General features: G+C 45.4%; 1 protein-coding gene across 13 annotated transcripts in view; it reads right to left on the minus strand.

Annotated features, from left to right (window-relative positions):
* Window positions 1-18,499, minus strand: part of LOC139052803 (bromodomain-containing protein 3-like) — a 253,023-nt gene that overhangs the window by 92,723 nt on the left and 141,801 nt on the right. The gene's annotated exons all lie outside the window — the stretch shown is intronic.

Raw genomic sequence — 18,499 nt, forward strand, 5'->3', positions numbered from 1 at the left:
ACTCGCAGCATGTCTCTTCGATGACAACGAGCTGTCATCCCTGCATGGTACAAGCTGTCAATGCAAGTGAAGAAACGTAAAACCGTTTCCCTCGAGCAGAAAGCTGACATCGCCAGGCGGACAGTGGAAGGAAGAAGGCGGCAAGACTTGAAGACTTTGGGATTCCGGCCAGTTCGCTGTCTACGATTCTAGGAAACACGGACAGAGTAAACAAGGCACTCGCTTCAGGCACATCTTCCAAGCACAAAAAGATGACGCGGCCCCTCCATGAAGAGTTGGACAAAGCGGTGCATGCGTGGTTGGTTGAAGCACGAGCCAAGAACGTCCCCCTCACCGGGGAAGCATCGTCCAGAAAAAAGCCTTGAGCTATGCGTGCCTACTCAGCATTGACAATTTTAAAGCCAGCATTGGCTGGCTTAACAGTTTCAAGGCCCGCCGTAACGTCACTGGAAAAGTGTTGCGCGGCGAATCGATGTCCGCAGACGTTGACGGAGCAACTGCTTGGAAGGTGAGCAACATGACTGGCATTTTAAGCAACTTTACGCCGGCAGACATCTACAACGCCCATGAGACCGGGCTATTCTACGAGATGTTGCTGGCCAGGACGCTTGACTTCAAGGGGCAGCGCTGTCACGGTGGAAAACATAGCAAAAAACGTGTGACAGTGCTGCTTTGCACAAACATGGATGGCTCTGACAAGCGTGCGCCCTTAATCATTGGAAAAAGTGCCAAGCCCCGCTGTTTCAAGGGATCCCGTAGCCTACCTGCGAAGTACAAGGCGAACAAAAAGTCATGGATGACCTGCGCTATTTTCACAGAGTGGATGGTGGCATTCGACCGCGACATGAAGCGGCAGGACCGTAACGTTTGCTTGCTTCTGGACAGTTGTTCAGCCCATCACTCCGAAGAAGTCATTTTCCCTCCAAATTGCACATCTGTCCTACAGCCTCTCGACCAGGGTGCGATTCTGAGCCTGAAGTGCGCTTACCGCGGAAGGTTAATTCAGCGGCTGCTCTTCAACAGTGAAACCAGCCGAGACACGAAGGTGGGCATTACCGTGGTGCTGCAAATTATGTCTGCTGCCTGGAACACACTGAGTCGCTCAATACAGTGGAACCCCGTTCATATGTTTTTCACCGGACCGGGGGAAAAAAACGTAACAGCCGGGAAAATGCAACAGTGAGGAAAGCTCCGAAAATGAATGAAAAAAGTGTAGCTTCAACTACAGACAATTTATTTCCACAGTGCGCGCTTAGGACTTTAAAAAGTCTAGAATGGTGGCTTGCCGTTTCTTTCGCTCGCTAGAAATCGCCACACGTTTCTCAATAGCCGGGAAGGCCGCATTGCTGTCAGCGTCGCTGTGAGGTGCGACGTACCTGCGGAGGAGGTCCAGAGCCGCGACGGCTTTTCCAAAGCTAGGATTTGGCCAATCGCCGGCAATCATGCGGCTCGTGCTCCTCGTCGTCACCGCGCCACGGCAATGGCAACGGAAGAACGAATATCCGCGGGAAATTTTGCCTTCCTTCGCGTAATCATGCTAACGTGCTGACGATTGTTTAGTATTGCTGCGGAGCGCGCGCGTCCGAGTAGCACGGTTGCGCCGCGCGGCGTGGGAGAAAAGTAAATAAGAGAGGAGAGCAGGCCCGATAGGCGGAGCAACGCCACGAGCAACGCCAACTTCCGGTTTCCCTTTAGCTTCACAAAGACTGACGTCAGGGCCTCTCCCGAGTTTCCTTCCTCCGTGAGTCGACCCGTCCAACATCCATGCGGTGACCGTAATCACAGTGATGATGGTGAGAGCATTTTTCACGAATGGCCACTTAGTGGTGGCCTCTCGAACTGGCGTGTGGCTTCTTGCAGCCAGTTCCATAGCCAAGCCCAGCCAAAACTTGTCAAAAGCCAAAATGGCGGTTGGAGCGCGTTGCCTACTTTAGCCCAGGCGGGTTCGGGGTGCTAAGTTGCGACGTATCATGCGGGAACGTTTTCACAGCTGCTACGTAACAGCGGGGTTCCTTATACATTGGATCCTATCGAAGCTATGCCGGGACCGGATGAAAACGACGTAGCAGCCGGGAAAACGCAGCAGTGAGGAACGTAACAGCGGGGTTCTACTGCAATTGCGAACTGTTTCAGGCACGCCGGATTTGCTGAAGATCTATCCATAGACTCTGCTGGCACAACACCAGACGTTACAGATGACGAAAATGGGAAACGTGCCTCCTAATCTCCAGCTTGACGAATACATCGGCGCTGATGATTGTGTTATAGTTCACGAAAAGGTGAGTGACGAGCAGACTATCAAAGCCACCCGGAATGATGAGGACTCTTCTCATGTCGAAGATGACGTACAGGACATGCCTGCTGAGGCAACTGCCTCACAGGTGATGGACGCTTTCGATATAATCAGGAATTTCGCTGCTGTCCGTGATGACGATGTCATGATGGGTCTGCTGACTGAATGTGAAAATCGCATGACGGCATTGCTCACTGTGAAGCGCGAGCAAGCCAAGCTTACAGATTTTTGGCATTAAAAGTTTTTGCTGCTGCTTGGGCAATAATTTCCATGTTTAGTATCAAATTTTTGTGATAACAAAGTTCCATGAGAACAGATCTTTTTCCGGGCACTGTGAATTTTGTTGTAGCGGGATTCAGCTGTATTGGCAGTATGAAGCGAAGCCAGTCGCGCTTTAGTGTCCACTCTGCCCCTCCCACTGGTCACCCACAGTGGGACCATGCTATAATGAAAAGCACTTGCCGTGAGGAGTGAATGCTTAGTTGGCCTCTCGCTTCAACGTGTCTAAAACTCCAGATAACGCAACCTCCAGCACTATATGCGCGAAAAGACTGCGCATTATGCTACGCCATCTCAGCTCACCCAGTCTTTGCAAATGCGACAGATTACCTCTAAAACAAGGCAGGTGGGCTGCTCACTGCCATGTGCAGCCACAACAGGATTAGAAAAAGAGGCATGTGCCAACCTGCCCCCACTCCCTTCCCCCAAGCATTTGCTTCCCTCCTGCCCCCTTTCCCAGTGCATTGCAGGAAGACCACCAAGCATACCTCCTCCTTGGCTCACACTCGCACACTTACACTCGCACCCGCACCCAAAGCATACATTGCATGGAACAATAGCATCTTATCATACTTAGACTTTAAACATAAGAAGTCAACAAACACCAACAACAAGGACAACATAAGGGAAATTATGCCTAATAAATGAAATACGGAAACGATAAATTAATCGAAATGAAAGTGGATGACAAAACAGCTTGCCGCAGGTGGGGAACGATTCCACAATCTTCGCATTACACGTGCGATGCTCTACCATTTGAGCTACCGCAGCATCGTTTCTCCATCCACTTTCCAGGGTACTTATGTTTCCTAGTAGAACCCTGGGAGTGTTAGCCAGTGCCACCACTAAGAAACCTTGGCGGCGGATGAGGAACGTCCTTTCTGCAACCACTTTCTAGAATATTTATGCGGCGGAAAGGATGTTCCTCATCCGCCGCCAAGGTTTCTTAGTGGTGGCACTGGCTAACACTCCCAGGGTTCTACTAGGAAACATAAGTACCCTAGAATGTGGATGGAGAAACGACGCCGCGCTAGAAAGGATGTTCTCGTGACACCTGCATGACGCCCGAGAATGTGATGCCTGCGTCACATTCTCATGACGAAGGCATCAAATTGTGCCCCTCGGTTAGCCCCATTTCTTCTTCTTTTAGCTCTTCACGGAACATGACGCTCCTGCACTTTTCTGGTAGCTCTTAGCTGTGCAACACACGATTTGAAAGGTAAATACTCAAAAAAAATATGGCCTTTTACGTGCAAAAACCACTTTCTGATTATGAGTAACACTGTAGTGGACTCCGGAAATTCGGACCACCTGGGGTTTTTTAAACGTGCACCTATATCTAAGTACTGGTGTTTTTGCATTTCGCCTTTGTTGAAATGCAGCCGCCGTGGCCAGGATTCGATCCCGCAACCTCGTGCTTAGCAGCCCAACACCGTAGTCTCTAAGCGACCACGGCGGGTAGGTAGATTCGCAAGCAGCAATGTGCAATTCCATTATTTGACCATCTGCGTCTGCGATGTTTCTATTTATTGTCTCAATATTCTTTGACGACAGTGGTGAAATTTCATTATATTGAAATCGTGTATAAACACACTTTGTTATGTCAAGGTTCTGAACACGTATTCTACGGACAAGTTATAAAAAGTTAAATACTTTATCATATTGAGAATTTCATTGTACAGAAGTTTGTTATATTGAGGTTTAACTGTGGAAAGAAATAACAATGAATTAATGCATTTCTCCTTGAAAGCCCCATGGAAATCTGTATCTAAAACCTCGTTATAACAAAATAAATTTGTCCTGCTAATGGACATACGAACTAGGTGCACTTCCGAAACGAAAAACATACCATTCATTGTGCACCGAGCACATTGCTTTCTGCCAGGTTCAGCACTCAATTGGCGCAGCAGTTAAGAAATCTCACACAAAATATGCCCTCGAGCAACACTGGTCTTCCACACCACCGGGCTTGCCAGCACGCCTCATTATCGCACATTAACACACCCAGCTAGGCACGCACACCTAGCTGCACCGCGCCACATACTGATTGCCTCGCTAGAGCGGAGAAAAGTTGCTAGACTTAAAGGGATAGTGAATAAAAAATTTGTTGCCGAGATTTCTGTATCCAGTGATAGCTGTCGCACCGGGAGCGACCAAAACAACAGTCTTTCTGGGGAGAAGTGAGCGAAAAGTAATTATTTTAGTGAATATTTCTCAAATCACAGCACCTACCGGCCTCCTCCGAAAGCTCTGGCAAAACCGGATATCATGTCACGCTTACCCACCTCGAGGCCCATTGCGAGCGATCGTCCACTTTGAGCGTGCGAAGGGGCGAGTTGACGTTTGCAGCAACGCGCTTTTTTTGTTAGACCGTCCTATTCGTACCGCTCCCACGTGTGAGCTGTTCAAAAACCTCGTCTTTCATCTCGTGGATTTGTGGTTTGATGTGTGGAGCAGCCTTGTCAACGCCGCAAAATACCGAGGGTCTGCTGCTGTGCGCATGTGAAAACGGCAGGCAGCGGTAGTCTTTTTCTCGCGTACTTGTTCACGCTGCAGTTTTGCGCACAGGTGCCGTTTGACCGTAATTTGTCGTTTGTACGACGTTCTGAGCCAGATATTTGGCCAATTCTGCCAGAATGAATCGAAATCCGCACTGTCTAAGGCAACGACTGACAAAAAAAAAATTGCTGACATGAGACTGGTGGCGCCATCTCGTGTGCACCAAGCAAAGGAGTGCTCGGCTACGATGAAACAACGGGACGCCGAAACCGCTGCGCATGTACTCGTTCACTCTGTGAATAACAAGACGCTCCCTGCTTACAGAGGCGCATTTCAGTCACTGCACATGCCTGGCTTAAATCTTCACCCGTTGCCTAATCGCATCTACTCACAAAACAGCTACTTGCGCGCATCAAGCACTTGCCGCGCGAGAGTCGGCAGCCGACTGTTATGCTCACGCCGCCGGCCACACCTGCTCCGATGGCGTAGGTACAAGGAGGTCTACACGCGTCAATATCTTCAACGATTTCTACGTGTTTTTTTTTTTTTTGTACAGTGTGTACTCACGGCAGCTGTATTGTGCATTGGTGGCTTTCATGTTTTACGCGCTAGCAGCTACCCATCCAAGCGGGCGGAGCACACCGCTTTGCGCAGAACGCAGAGTAAATTCCTTACGTCGCCTGACATTGCATAGCCTGCGGCATAAGCGTCCTTGCTCTGTTGAAGCCAAACATGGCAAAGCGTTTGCGTAAGCGAATCACGCTGGGCGCACCGCACAGCGCGAGGAAAACAAAACTGCGCAGCCGGCCAGCTCGCTCCGTGGCTGCTGAGGGTAGGTGTGACGTCAGATCTGCCGGCTTGTTGACGGGAGCGCTTTGCAAGGGACGCAGTGGCCACTCATAGAGTCAAAAATAAAGCCATCCGCTCAAAAGTAACCCGAATAATGACTATATACTATAGCAATCGTGTCTTAGGAATGCAATTGTGGGGCTTTCTCTATATTCTTCGATTTTTATTTAGTATCCCCTTAAGTTCCTCTATCTCTTGTGGGGTAACCTGTTTAATATGAACACTGGACTGTACACAAAGCAGCACTCACCCTGAACATTGAGGAACTGTCACAATCAACAACTTGCACTTTTCCAAGTTGTTGAAGCTTCCAATCAACACATTCAAATACTCATTCTTCCCATAAACAAATGAATGCAACTTGCTGCCAGAACACATAACATAGGCAGACTGTCATTTGAGAAGTCTATACATCCTTACCTTGACCTACCAAATCAACCAAGACAGTTTTCTGACGAAGTTAAACTACTCAGAAATATTGACGTTGCTGTGTGTGCTCCTAGTGCCACATTTGTAGTTTGTTGTGAGTCGCAGGTTGTGCACATTTTTATTTTATTTCGTATGCACATGCCTAAGGCTGTGATTGACAGGATATTTTATGCACTGCAACGAATATTGACCACCCTCTAACGATTTAAAAACGACCTAACAGTATTGATTAAATGAAATGAAATGAACCACCTCAAGAACGAAAGTGAGGGTGGCAGGTGCAACATTCGAATGGTTGCAACTTGGTTTGCGGTTGCAATGTTTTTGACATTACGCACAAGGATCAGTCCTAGAAATTGAACAAAGTACTGTACGGTGTGCAGAATATCACTTGCCGTTCTACATTACTTCTGTGGAATTTATGACACGGTGACGCAGGGAAGTTCGAATAATCGAGCTGTTTCGAAAAATTAGTTGGACTTGCTTTCCTCTATTGCCATTTTTTTTACCTGTGTTCATTTGTCTGCTTTATGTGAAGACCGTACTCGGATATAAACCTATATACGCAGCTGCTTGGTCTGCATGTTTTGCACATGTGCAGCCATTGAATAATGATTTTTCTGACAGAGCAGTACCACATATAGTGCAAACATTCGAGACTCCGGCAATTTACATTATTAGAGGTCTATGCGGTATAATGGTTTATATATTGTAACCACCATATATCAGTGTACTATGATTTTCATACTTTACTGAAACTGCATCCACATACGTCACCTGCCGATAATTCGGACTGGACGAGGTCTGCCAAAGGGTTGAAATGTTCGGGAGTTGGACATACTGCATTCGCCCGAATATAAGTGACTGTACTCCACCAGAGGCCCCAAAAAAATGGTGTGCCATACATATTCTTGGACCATCACTTTCATGGTTACCTTCAATATCACATTACCAGCAGAACATGCATCGGCGTCTACAATCAATAGCATTCTTGACAGGGTGCCAAAGGCTACCTTATCGCAGTGTGCGAACCCCGCCACCAGTCTACACATCCAGTCCTCATCACGTGAAAAAAAAAAAAGCACTGTATCTTCAAAAGTAATCGTCCAAGGATACAGCCCAAGTTAGTCAACGCACAACTAAGGCAAGCACATGTGCATGCACATACGCTTGCCTTAGGCCTAGACAAACAGCCATGAACGTTGGACGATAAGAGTGGCATAGAATTCAGTGCAAGGCATTGCTACAAATATGCAGCCTATAGCTCGATCATTTTCATGCTGTGGCTATAGATAAGTGCAGTCAATGCATGCACCAAATGGTCATCGATGACTACTAGATAGACCAGGCTTGGCTAGTTCTCGTTTCCAGAAGGCGCCCACGACATGGCCGACAACCATGCTGGCAATGCACAGAAGGAAAAATATCGCTATTTCTGCTCAACTCTGTCACCAAATTATCACACAGCCGTGCAGTTGGAGTCTGAATTTTCGCACAGCACGCTGAAATAATCATGTCTCTGAAATATCAGACGGTGACTGTATAACAAACATTTTCTTAAAGTACCATACAGTTTGAACTACCGCATGGAACATGGTCGCGGTAAGAATAGGACATAAGTGAAATGGAAAAAAAAATATCACAGGCTTCCCACCGCACGAAAAAAGGCCCCTGCTATAACCAAACCACGACTAAGATATGAGCTCCCAGATAAGCAAGCGCTGCATTTCAGAAGAGAGCTGCCATCAACCTTCATGCATCCCAAAGTTACCACAACATTCTTTGGAGTTTACTGACACTGTCTACATCGTTGCTGGTAACGGATTGAGATGCTACTCAAGCTAATGCACTCAGCATCACATGGCTGCATGCCAGTCACGAAGGCCACAATGGCAAGACCTTGGCGAAATGGCAGCATGGATGCCGCAGTAGTTTCCACTTGCGGCTAATAATTTGTTCTTGTACCCAGATTACATTTAAGTCCCACTGACCGTAATATTAGCACAAGCTCTCGAAGAAAAATGGTGGCTGCGCTCATGGTTTCAAAACGACAGGCGGTTGGCATCAAGCAACATTTTGAAAGCACTATGATGCCGGATTTCATTTTTGAGATTGGCTTTACAGACGCATTAGGCAGATTCTTGGAATAAACATTCGCAACTACCATAAAAAACTAAACATAAATTGTGGTCTTTATTTTTCTTGTAGTAACCCCCGTCTTATACGCGAGCTTCACGAACTCTGTGCTAATGCGTAACTACTCCATCGGGTGCAAGATTAGCAAGTCTCAGCTTACCTTTAGTGCTGCGTTCCAAAACAATGTGATAATGCGCAGAAGCGAAAGAGAGTATGGTGGCACCCCACCGATTTTAGGGTTTCTACTAACAGAAACTGAACCAAGGAGCAACTGCCTACCGAAACTTGGTTCAGAAACCATTGCACTATTTGCACTGAGCTGGAAGATACTGATATTTCTGCCAAAGTTCTTCCAGTAATGGCACATTCGATTCATTGCAAACAAAGTTCAATTCATTTGTAAGAAGAGTGTCACTTCAGTAGAGCAGAATGACTGTGTTGCTCATCTTCCCACATTTGGAAGGACGACCGTAAGGAACAACACTTTTCGTGGAACTCATTATAAATGGGTTCAACTGTAATGACAAGCACTACATTCATACAGGCTGTGATCCCCTGTGCCCCTATCTGGCCCAAACTGGATCACCCAAACTTGCTCAGACGAGTCTCCTTTAGCTGGATTTACTTTCTTAAGAGGGCACACGAATTTAAGAGACCAAAAAATCTCAGAGAACTTTTTTTTTTTCAGATGTTATTTTTGGATTCTACTGTCTTTGATGAAATATCTCAGAAATTTTTATGCATCTTGCACCAATATTGTGGATGTAATGCCACTTTATATCATGTCGGTGAGCTGTATTTTTACTTACGAACGCACAAAAAAAAACCATCTTTTTCCGTGACGCGTAGTTCCCATTCCAAGTTTTCAATCGCAGCCATCTTTTATTCTGTTACCTTAAAGGCCCAGTGGGGGCATCACATAAGGGCGAAGTAATAACAAAACTAAGGTACATTGTAACACATTTAACATAACTATGTGACACAAAAAAAGGAGGGGGAGCAGAAAGCACGATACAACACAATGAATCTTGTATGTACTACAGCTAAAAAAACTGTCAGCAAATACACAGAGGTGCAAACATCGCAATATTGATTCCTATACACATTACAGTGAATGTAAAAGAACGCAGCGAGGATTACAATGAGCAAATAACCTATAAAAGGGCCTGCAGTTTCCAGGTGCTCAGCACTAACTACACTGAACCGAAGACGGGAGCTGGAATTTAAAACTACAGGAAATAAAAATAAAACAGTTACACGACACAAGTCAACTGAACCTGAAATGATTGAAGTAGGAAACAAAATCAAGAATGTTCATAACATTGCGCTCTTTATGTGGGTAACAAATGTACCTTAATTGGTAAGACATGCAACATCTTCCAAGAGATCATTCCAGTGCCTGATAGCAACAAGAAGCGGAGAATAAAAAAAAAGTGGTTAGTTCGCGCATCTATAGGTTGCTCTTTAAAGGAATGGTCGAGTAAAAAAAAAACTCGACAAGCCGGTGTAATGTAACGGGCGGCAGAGGGTGAATGACTGTGATAAAGTTTTGGGAAAAAGATAGCAGTGCTTGAGGCCTGTGATTTGCAGCTGAAGGTAATTTGGGCAATGTTTTAATTTGTTACGCTAAATGTTCGAGAGTACTTCCTTGCAATCAAACGACTGGCTCTGTTCTAAAGAGATTCTAGTTTGTTGATTAGGTATAATTGATAAAGGTTCTATTTTACAGATGCAAATTCTATTTCCAAGCGTACTAATGTAGTGTAAGCTACTAGTTTTGTACCAGTGTTAGCAGAGTGTAGGTTGCACCTAATGAACCCAAGCGCGTGAGATGCTTTGCTAGCCACCTCATCAATATTGTGATTACACAAAATATCCGATGTCAAATTATTTCCTAAATATTTTACATTAGGCATCGTTTCGGTGAACATATTCTTTAATGTGCAACGGCATCTGAATGCGGTGCTTGATGTAGTAACTACGAACGCTTTTGTTTTTAAAACATTTCCATCTGCCACATTTCGCACCATTTATTAATTTTGTTTAGATCATCTCAGAACGTGTCAACACCCGAGGTATTAGTGACTGGTCTGTATATTGCAGTCGTCTGCAAACAATAAAACTGCAGAGCATATGTTAGCGTTCGTTAGTCTTATATGAAAGAGTCATTCTTCTCGTTTAATTTTCGCGCCACCGGTACTCTGTGCGCTGAATGGCTACGAAGAAAAAGCCCGTGAGAAAGTACTCCCCATGCACAGTTCCATTTGCCAACTGAGGAACATGACCACAAGCACACCATGCCATTACCTGAGTTTCTCCGTCATCTGCTCAGGCATGCGAAACACGGCACGAAACAATGTCAAATTCAGTATGCTATGAGCCATAAATTCGGCGAACAGAAGAAGAGGGGTTTAAACTTCCATAAGCGCGCAGTAGCTTTGGAAGATGCCCACAATAGTTTGCTACCCATTTGTTCTTATTACTGATATTGTGAACACAGAACTTCTATGAGCAGTAAGATGACAAATAATTGTTCAATTTCGAATCTGTTTCCAGCATTGCTATCCTTATATGTTGTTTGCAACTTTCCCGTTAGCAGGTAAATTTTAATTCTTTTAACAAACAATACAACGTAATTATTAATTATCTTGGCAACTACTATGTAACATGTTTACTCAAATCTTACGCAGTTTTTTATTTTATACATATAAAACGGATCCAAGAATTGCGTGCGCGATACAATCGAGTACGACCCTAAATCTGCATTAACCATTCACTATCAGCATTCCAAAACGGCCGCCTCATACGCGCTTCGAGCTTGGCTGCTGTAGCTTCCTCCATGTGCTGTAGTACTAGTGCTTAGGTGTCCGCTGCCTGTCTTGCCGTTTTCTGCGTTTGGATGGAATTCAGAGTGCAAAGACACCCAGACTTCATCACGATGCCGCAATTAAAAGGAAAGAAGTGATCATGTGTGCGGAGACAGATGGCAATCGGACCGCAAACGGGCGTTCGGAGTTCCCGAAACTTGCATGCGGGACTGGCGCATACAGGAGAGGCATTCTACTTAGCCGGCTGTTGCATACAAGGAGGCCACGTGGCCCCAATCTTGAAATCGATCTGCGATGGAAACTACGCATCTACCCACACAGTACTATGTTCTCATCACTTAGTGCACAAAGGTCAATTCCCGCGCTCCTGCGACCGCACTTCCTCACTCCAGCATTTTGATAAAGAGTTTCCGCTGTCATTGAGTAAGACGTGTTCATATTTGCTTGTGTGTGTGCTTGTTAATTTAGTAAGCGAATGTTTAAAAGTTTATCATCATCATCATCATCAGCCTGGTTACGCCCACTGCAGGGCAAAGGCCTCTCCCATACTTCTCCAACAACCCCGGTCGTGTACTAATTGTGGCCATGCCGTCCCTGCAAACTTCTTAATCTCATCCGCCCACCCAACTTTCTGCCGCACCCTGCTACGCTTCCCTTCCCTTGGAATCCAGTCTGTAACCTTTAATGACCATCGGTTATCTTTTCTCCGCATTACATGTCCTGCCCATGCCCATTTCTTTTTCTTGATTTAAACTAAGATGTCATTAACTCGTGTTTGTTCCCTCACCCAATTTGCTCTTTTCTTATTCCTTAACGTTACACCCACCATTCTTCTTACCATAGCTCGTTGCGTCGTCCTCAATTTAAGTAGAACCCTTTTCGTAAGCCTCCAGGTTTCTGCCCCGTATGTGAGTACTGGTAAGACACACCTGCTATACACAATGGTTGTGGTCAACAACAAAAACAAAAAAGAGGCATTTCGATTCTTCTTGTCTGCACTCGTAGGCACGCAACAAATTGCGAGCGGAAACAATAGTAGCCACGTGTACACTGATAAATTACAAGTGTACCCTATTTCATATGCCATCGCTTGTAATATAGCCAAGATATTCGCCCACCCATAGTAGAAGCATGCCGTATTAAGATAGTAATGAAGACAAATGCCGCAGTTTCCACAGCGTGCCCGCCAAAGGTTTCTGTCACTGGCAGCTAAGCACGCCTATCTGTTTCTGTCCCCTCAAAGTGGTCATGGCTACATTATTGCCGCAAGCTTGCCGATAGTAACATTATTATTCATTATTGATACAGAAGAAACTGTTTCAATGCGCATAATGTACTCGCGAGAAGAAAAAAAAATTGCGTTTGGCGTGTTTGGCTTCCTTCGCCGGCTACTTTTTCATCCCGCACTGTTACAGCGGCAGCTGCCTATTCGTTGGCTTGTTGTCATCCCACAGCAAACGCGGATGAAAAAAATTGATTTTTTTTTTTCGCGGGAAATTTAACTCGTGTAATGCTCGCACCCCTCAATTTGCGTCAATTTTTGGACAAAAAGGTGCGATCACGATGCGAGTAAATACGATAATTGTGCCACTTTAGCCACCCATTTATTTTCATCCGTGTTTCCTTCAGTCCTTCTTTCTAGACACGGTGTACCATCTGGTGGTCTGCACGTGGCCTTTGAGACAAGAACCATGGCACATTGGTGCCTGCTAGAACTCGAGACTTGGTCCCTTGCTTGCGGCACACCCAGTGACACATAGTCAGCAACCCAAGTTGGCATGATGTTCGTTGAAGAGCGGCACATACCCAATGCATTCATGGCGCACGCAGTTCACTAAAGCATTGGCATGAAAGATGTTCATTGAAAAACAGCACATACCCAGTGCTCCAAGACGGCGTCGGAGCTTTACAGAACTGCGATACCTACCCAATCCTACACCTACAGTGACCCATTTCCGAAAGAGGTTCACTGAAGACCAGCCCGTATGTACACATTGCCACATACCAAGCGGGGAGAAATGGTTAGATACAAACATAGCTACATAGGAACGTACATAGATAGATAACCCCGAGGTACCACAAGAATGCTAATCACATTAAAACAAGACACCGATAGCAGGAAGCTTGGTAGCGAGCGTCGAAGCAGCTAGGCCGAACGTTGCCACAATGGTGGCTATTAGTGCTAGCAGGCCGGCGTGCAAGAGCCCTGGCTTGAGGCGGCAAGAGAATCGAAATGGTGACAGTGTTGACTTCAGTTAATGTCGTTTCTGACTTATGGTCACAGCAAGAAGTCTGGAAAATCTGACAGCGAATAATTTTAGCACCCAAAATTTGTGACATTCCTTTACATTGGCTCTATGGGGTTCATGGTGGTGCCACAAAGGTGTCCGAATCATAGGGCACATCCGAAAAATCACTTGCTGACTGTGTGACCTCTGTTCAATTCACCCGCACCACTCGAGTAGTTCACAATGGTGCATGATAAGATCAAGAATTGTGCAGCTCACTTTCCGTGGTGCAGGCACAATGCAACACTAAAATAAAATGCCGGGGTGCAGACGTGGTACAGGTGTTATCTTTTGTCAGAATTTGTCGAAAATGCGTAGGCCCCAAGCTGCAGTTTCCGAGGCGTACATACAACCCGCACTCTCGTAGACATAGCAGACGCACGTAAGCAGAACTTTAACAGCTTTGTGCACGTGTGCTGTGTCGATGTGCCATGCTATATATATACATCTCCATCAAGTTGCCACCGACAATAGTGATGAGGGTGCAGAAAAAAATACAGCTTTGCACCTTTCCACTGAAATGAATGGCTGATCCCTACTGGTTCCGGTGGTTCAGGCAAATCAAACAGTACATCATGAAGCTACTGGTGTCTTTTATGACCCTGCAGAAAGACATTTACATTTCAGGAAATATGAAGCAAAAAAAAAATAATGCTACATTTCTTCTTTTTTATTTTCCTTTCTTCATATGGAATGGAAAGAGAGATGAACTATGAATGCATCAAAGAAATACTTATGTAAACAAGAGTATTACTTGACGCCGAGTTATGTCGCCCACGAAGTACAGTTAAGGGGGGACTTGCATCATTGGGACCAAAAATCAGCTCAAATTTCCAATTTTGAAATTTCATTTTCCATGTTCCTGATGCGTTTCCGCACCCATCTCCAAAATTTGGTTACAAAATACCACTTAGTTCTTCCATTATCGTGATCTAAAGATGCGAATCCGAGAGCAGTGCCCTTTAAATTGGGAACAAATCGTGCCCGATTTTCATTGCGCATGACTCGATAACTATGCGCTCTGTCAACACGATTTTGGTACAATTCAAAAGCTTACGTTTATGGCTTTCTGTATTCGTTGGTGAGCCCCAAAATGGCGAGTCATCATTGGTTCCAAGGACCAAGAGCTCTCAAACGATGAAATCAGCCACCATTTTGTCTTAGTCTCGCGACTGCGACGCTGCATATGCTGCAGATTTGACAAAGTTTCGTTCCTTGAATCATTACGAGCGGAAACATACGAGATGCAATAAACTTCTGAAAGGGATTCCATCATCAAGGTCGGCACAGGATACCCGGCTGCTCGTTGCTCAAGTCATACCGTCGCCGAACGTCGACACCTCAACTACTTTACCGGATCACGCATATCCACACGCTCGTTACACTCGCGTAAGAACTGAACACGGCTGTCGTAACTGAAGAGGAAGTGGATAAGAGCATATGAGAAAGCTATGCTCGACAAGATTGCATCTCATCAGCCACGGTGTGAAAGATTCAGCGCTTTGTTGAAGATCCGACCACTGATAGTGCTTAACAGCCTCGGTCGAGAACACCGCTGCTCTGTACGTTGTCGTTGGACTTGCAGCAGTGAACAATCTTCTCAGTGTTTTCTCGTGTAATACTTGCGACGGTTCTGCGTAGCTGGTGCGGAGTCATCAGGATTACGGTCTTGCTACTAAACTAACTGTGGTTTGAGAGATCTGCGGTGAAGTTGCGTCGGTATGGAGCCCCCCCGCGGGGGATTGAAGGCCCGAAAACCTGTAATCCTTCTGAAGTGAACATTCTCGTAAAAGTCGTAAAGGCAAAGCTGTGTACAGTTCAAATATACGAAGTAACGTTGTTGCATTTATTAGAAATTTTTTTAAAGTTTCATTTTTTAGCAGCTACATGGATTTCTCTCAATGAAGTTTACAATGTTCTCATTTGATATAAAATTGGGTTAGAGCACCATACTTGCTTATTTGCCCTCCTTGTTATTTCCACATCATTTTTTATGTCTTTATTCATCATCATCATCAGCCTGTTTTATGTCCACTGGATGACAAAGGCCTCTCCCTGCGATCTCCAATTACTCCCGTCCTGCACCAACCGATTCCAACTAGCACCAGCAAATTGCCTAATTTCATCGCTCCACCTTGTCTTCTGTCCTCGACTGCATTTCCCTTTCCTTGGTACCCATTCTGTAACTCTAATGGTCCAACGGTTATCTAACCAGCACATTACATGACCTGCCCAGCTCCATTTCTTTCTCTTGATGTCAATTAGAATATCGTCTATACCCATTTGCTCTCTGGTCCAAACCACTCTCTTTCTGTCTCTTAACATTAAGCCTCGCAATCTTCATTCCATCGCTCTTTGCACGATCCTTAACTTGTTCTCAAGCTTCATTGACAGTCTCCAAGTCTCTGCCCCATATGTCATCAGCGCTGGTAAAATGCACTGATTGCACACCTTCCTTTTACCATGTAAATTACTAAAACACCTTTTATATAAAGAGATAATGACATTTATTGACAAACAATGTACTGCCTTCACAACAACATGGGTTCCTTAAGGTTCTATCATGCACAACACAACTGATTGAATTTTATCATGACCACAATTGTATCTCATAACACCGGTGGACAAATTAATTGCTTTTCCTAGACTTTCAAAAGGCATCTGATACTATTTCACACCCTTTGCTTTTAGGAAAACTAGCAACACTAAATACTGACTGTACAGTTCTAGCTTGGATAGAAGACAGTCTATCGTTCCACCGACAATGCGCAGTTTGAACGGCAAGAAATCCAGTATTGTAGATATGACATCGGGTGTCCCACAGGGCTCAGTTTTGGGGCCACACACACACACACATACAGTCGAACCTCGTTATATCGAACAGCGCGGTGATCGCAAAATAGTTCGATATAGCCAGAATTCAATATATAAAATCACGTAGAAAACTCGTCAAAAACTAGCACAAATCAATCAATGAACCAATCGTTGCGCAATAGATACTCACATGAAGCTTCAAATTAAGTATTTATTTGGTTCACTGAAAGTACTGAAGCAGCATAGCCTGCTTCATATTGGCGACCGCATGTTTGACCACGGCGTCCTCAACATAGTCCAAACGGTCCACAAGAGACAGCGTAGTCCCTTCTATTGCGCCGCAGTAGCGGTGTACAATGGCCAAAGCAGCTACAGCCCTAGTTGCAGTCGGGAGTGGGGCAACATCAGCGCTTGCTGGATCAGCTTCGGCAGCGTCTTCGTTTGGCCGCTCAGCAGTCACTTCTGCAGCGATCTCCACGTCTGTTAACTCCGCCACTGTTCTGGTGCTGTCGTCACCGCCAACGAAGTCCTCAATGCACATGCTGTGTGGCTCAGCACTGACAAAGCGCTCGAGCTGGCTCCAGGTTTCTTCAAGCTGACATTCTTTTTCTGTGCCATGCAACGTCAAATCTTCGGTTGCTTCCTCGGAAGCTTCCTCAATGCGGGTTACGAAACTCGCATGCCGAACGCAGTGAACTTCTCGGCGCCGAGAATGAACGCAAAGTTCTTGGCCTTCTGCTCTAGCATTGGTCCCGATAAAGGAATATTCCGGTCCCTTACGTCGATAAACCATTTGTACAGGGCCTTTTCGACGTCTTCAAAGGCAGCTTTGCGCACCCGCCGCGCGCCTGAGTGCTGGTTCTGTTCCGCATTGGCCTTTATGTCACTCTTATTTTTCAGCAGAGTGCTCAAAGTACTCCTTGGGATGTTGAAAGCTTCGGCGACGCTCGCTTTCTTTTCTCCATTTTCAATGCGCTGTATCACTTCCAATTTCGCAGAAAATGTCAGGGTCGTATGCTTCTTGGCGTTTGCAGCCATCATACCAACCACGACAGGCCTACGCCACACACACAACGACTGACGTAGCACAAACGGCAGCACCGAGACGGACGTGTTGTTGATGTTGTCAAACTAGCCAACCTGGCCAAGCCACGGCCACGCCAAGCCGCCGCGTGCGTACGCCGCTACGTTCAAATGGCACCCTCGGCGCAACAGATGTGGGCAGCTGTCGTACGCAGCAGTCTGAAACGCCCATCGCGCCGCCGCTATCTTTGAGAGTGTTGCGGGAAAGCTCGCCTCCTGTCAACAGAGCACACTTCGTCTGGGGCGGCGGAGTTCGATATATCTATTTTACATCCGGTCCCGTTCGAAATAAAAAATTTAAAATGCATGCGATTTTCCACGTGATATAGAAAGTGTTCGATATACGCAATAATTCGATATATATATATATATATATATATATATATATATATATATATATATATATATATATATATATATATATATATATATATGACATTTGTTCAGGAATTAACTCTAGTTTATGATTGTTTCCCGATGACGGCATCTTGTAGAGGAAAATTAGATAAGATGACGACGTTGCCCTATTACAAGGCGACTTATGTGTTCTTGAATGGCATTCGAGATGAAAAGTGAACTTAAATACTAAAAAATGCGTTCATGTTACATTTACACGTAAGAAACATGGGCTAACCTGTGAGTGTGTCATCAGCAATAACACAGTGAAGAAAAAATTCCACTATAATTACTTAGGTGTGACATTATCAGTCGACTGTTCATGGAATGCTCCCGTTGATACAGTTGTTGCTAAGGCCGCCAGGACCCTTAACTTTATACAGTGAAACCTCGTTAAACCGTAGTCGGCCGGAGCTCGGAAAAAGTACGTACTAAACGGTAGTACTGTTTAAGCGAAATAGCATGAGATCGCCCACTTACCTGTCGAAAACGGAACTCAGAGAGAGTACGATGAAAGGGGAAAAAACATGCAGTATTTATTCACTTCGCGGGACGTAAGTGTTATTTTCGTTTGATGTCGCGGCGGCCTAGCACGACGACCGCGG

Source organism: Dermacentor albipictus, unplaced genomic scaffold (assembly GCF_038994185.2).
Source record: "Dermacentor albipictus isolate Rhodes 1998 colony unplaced genomic scaffold, USDA_Dalb.pri_finalv2 scaffold_36, whole genome shotgun sequence".
NCBI lineage: Eukaryota > Metazoa > Arthropoda > Arachnida > Ixodida > Ixodidae > Dermacentor > Dermacentor albipictus.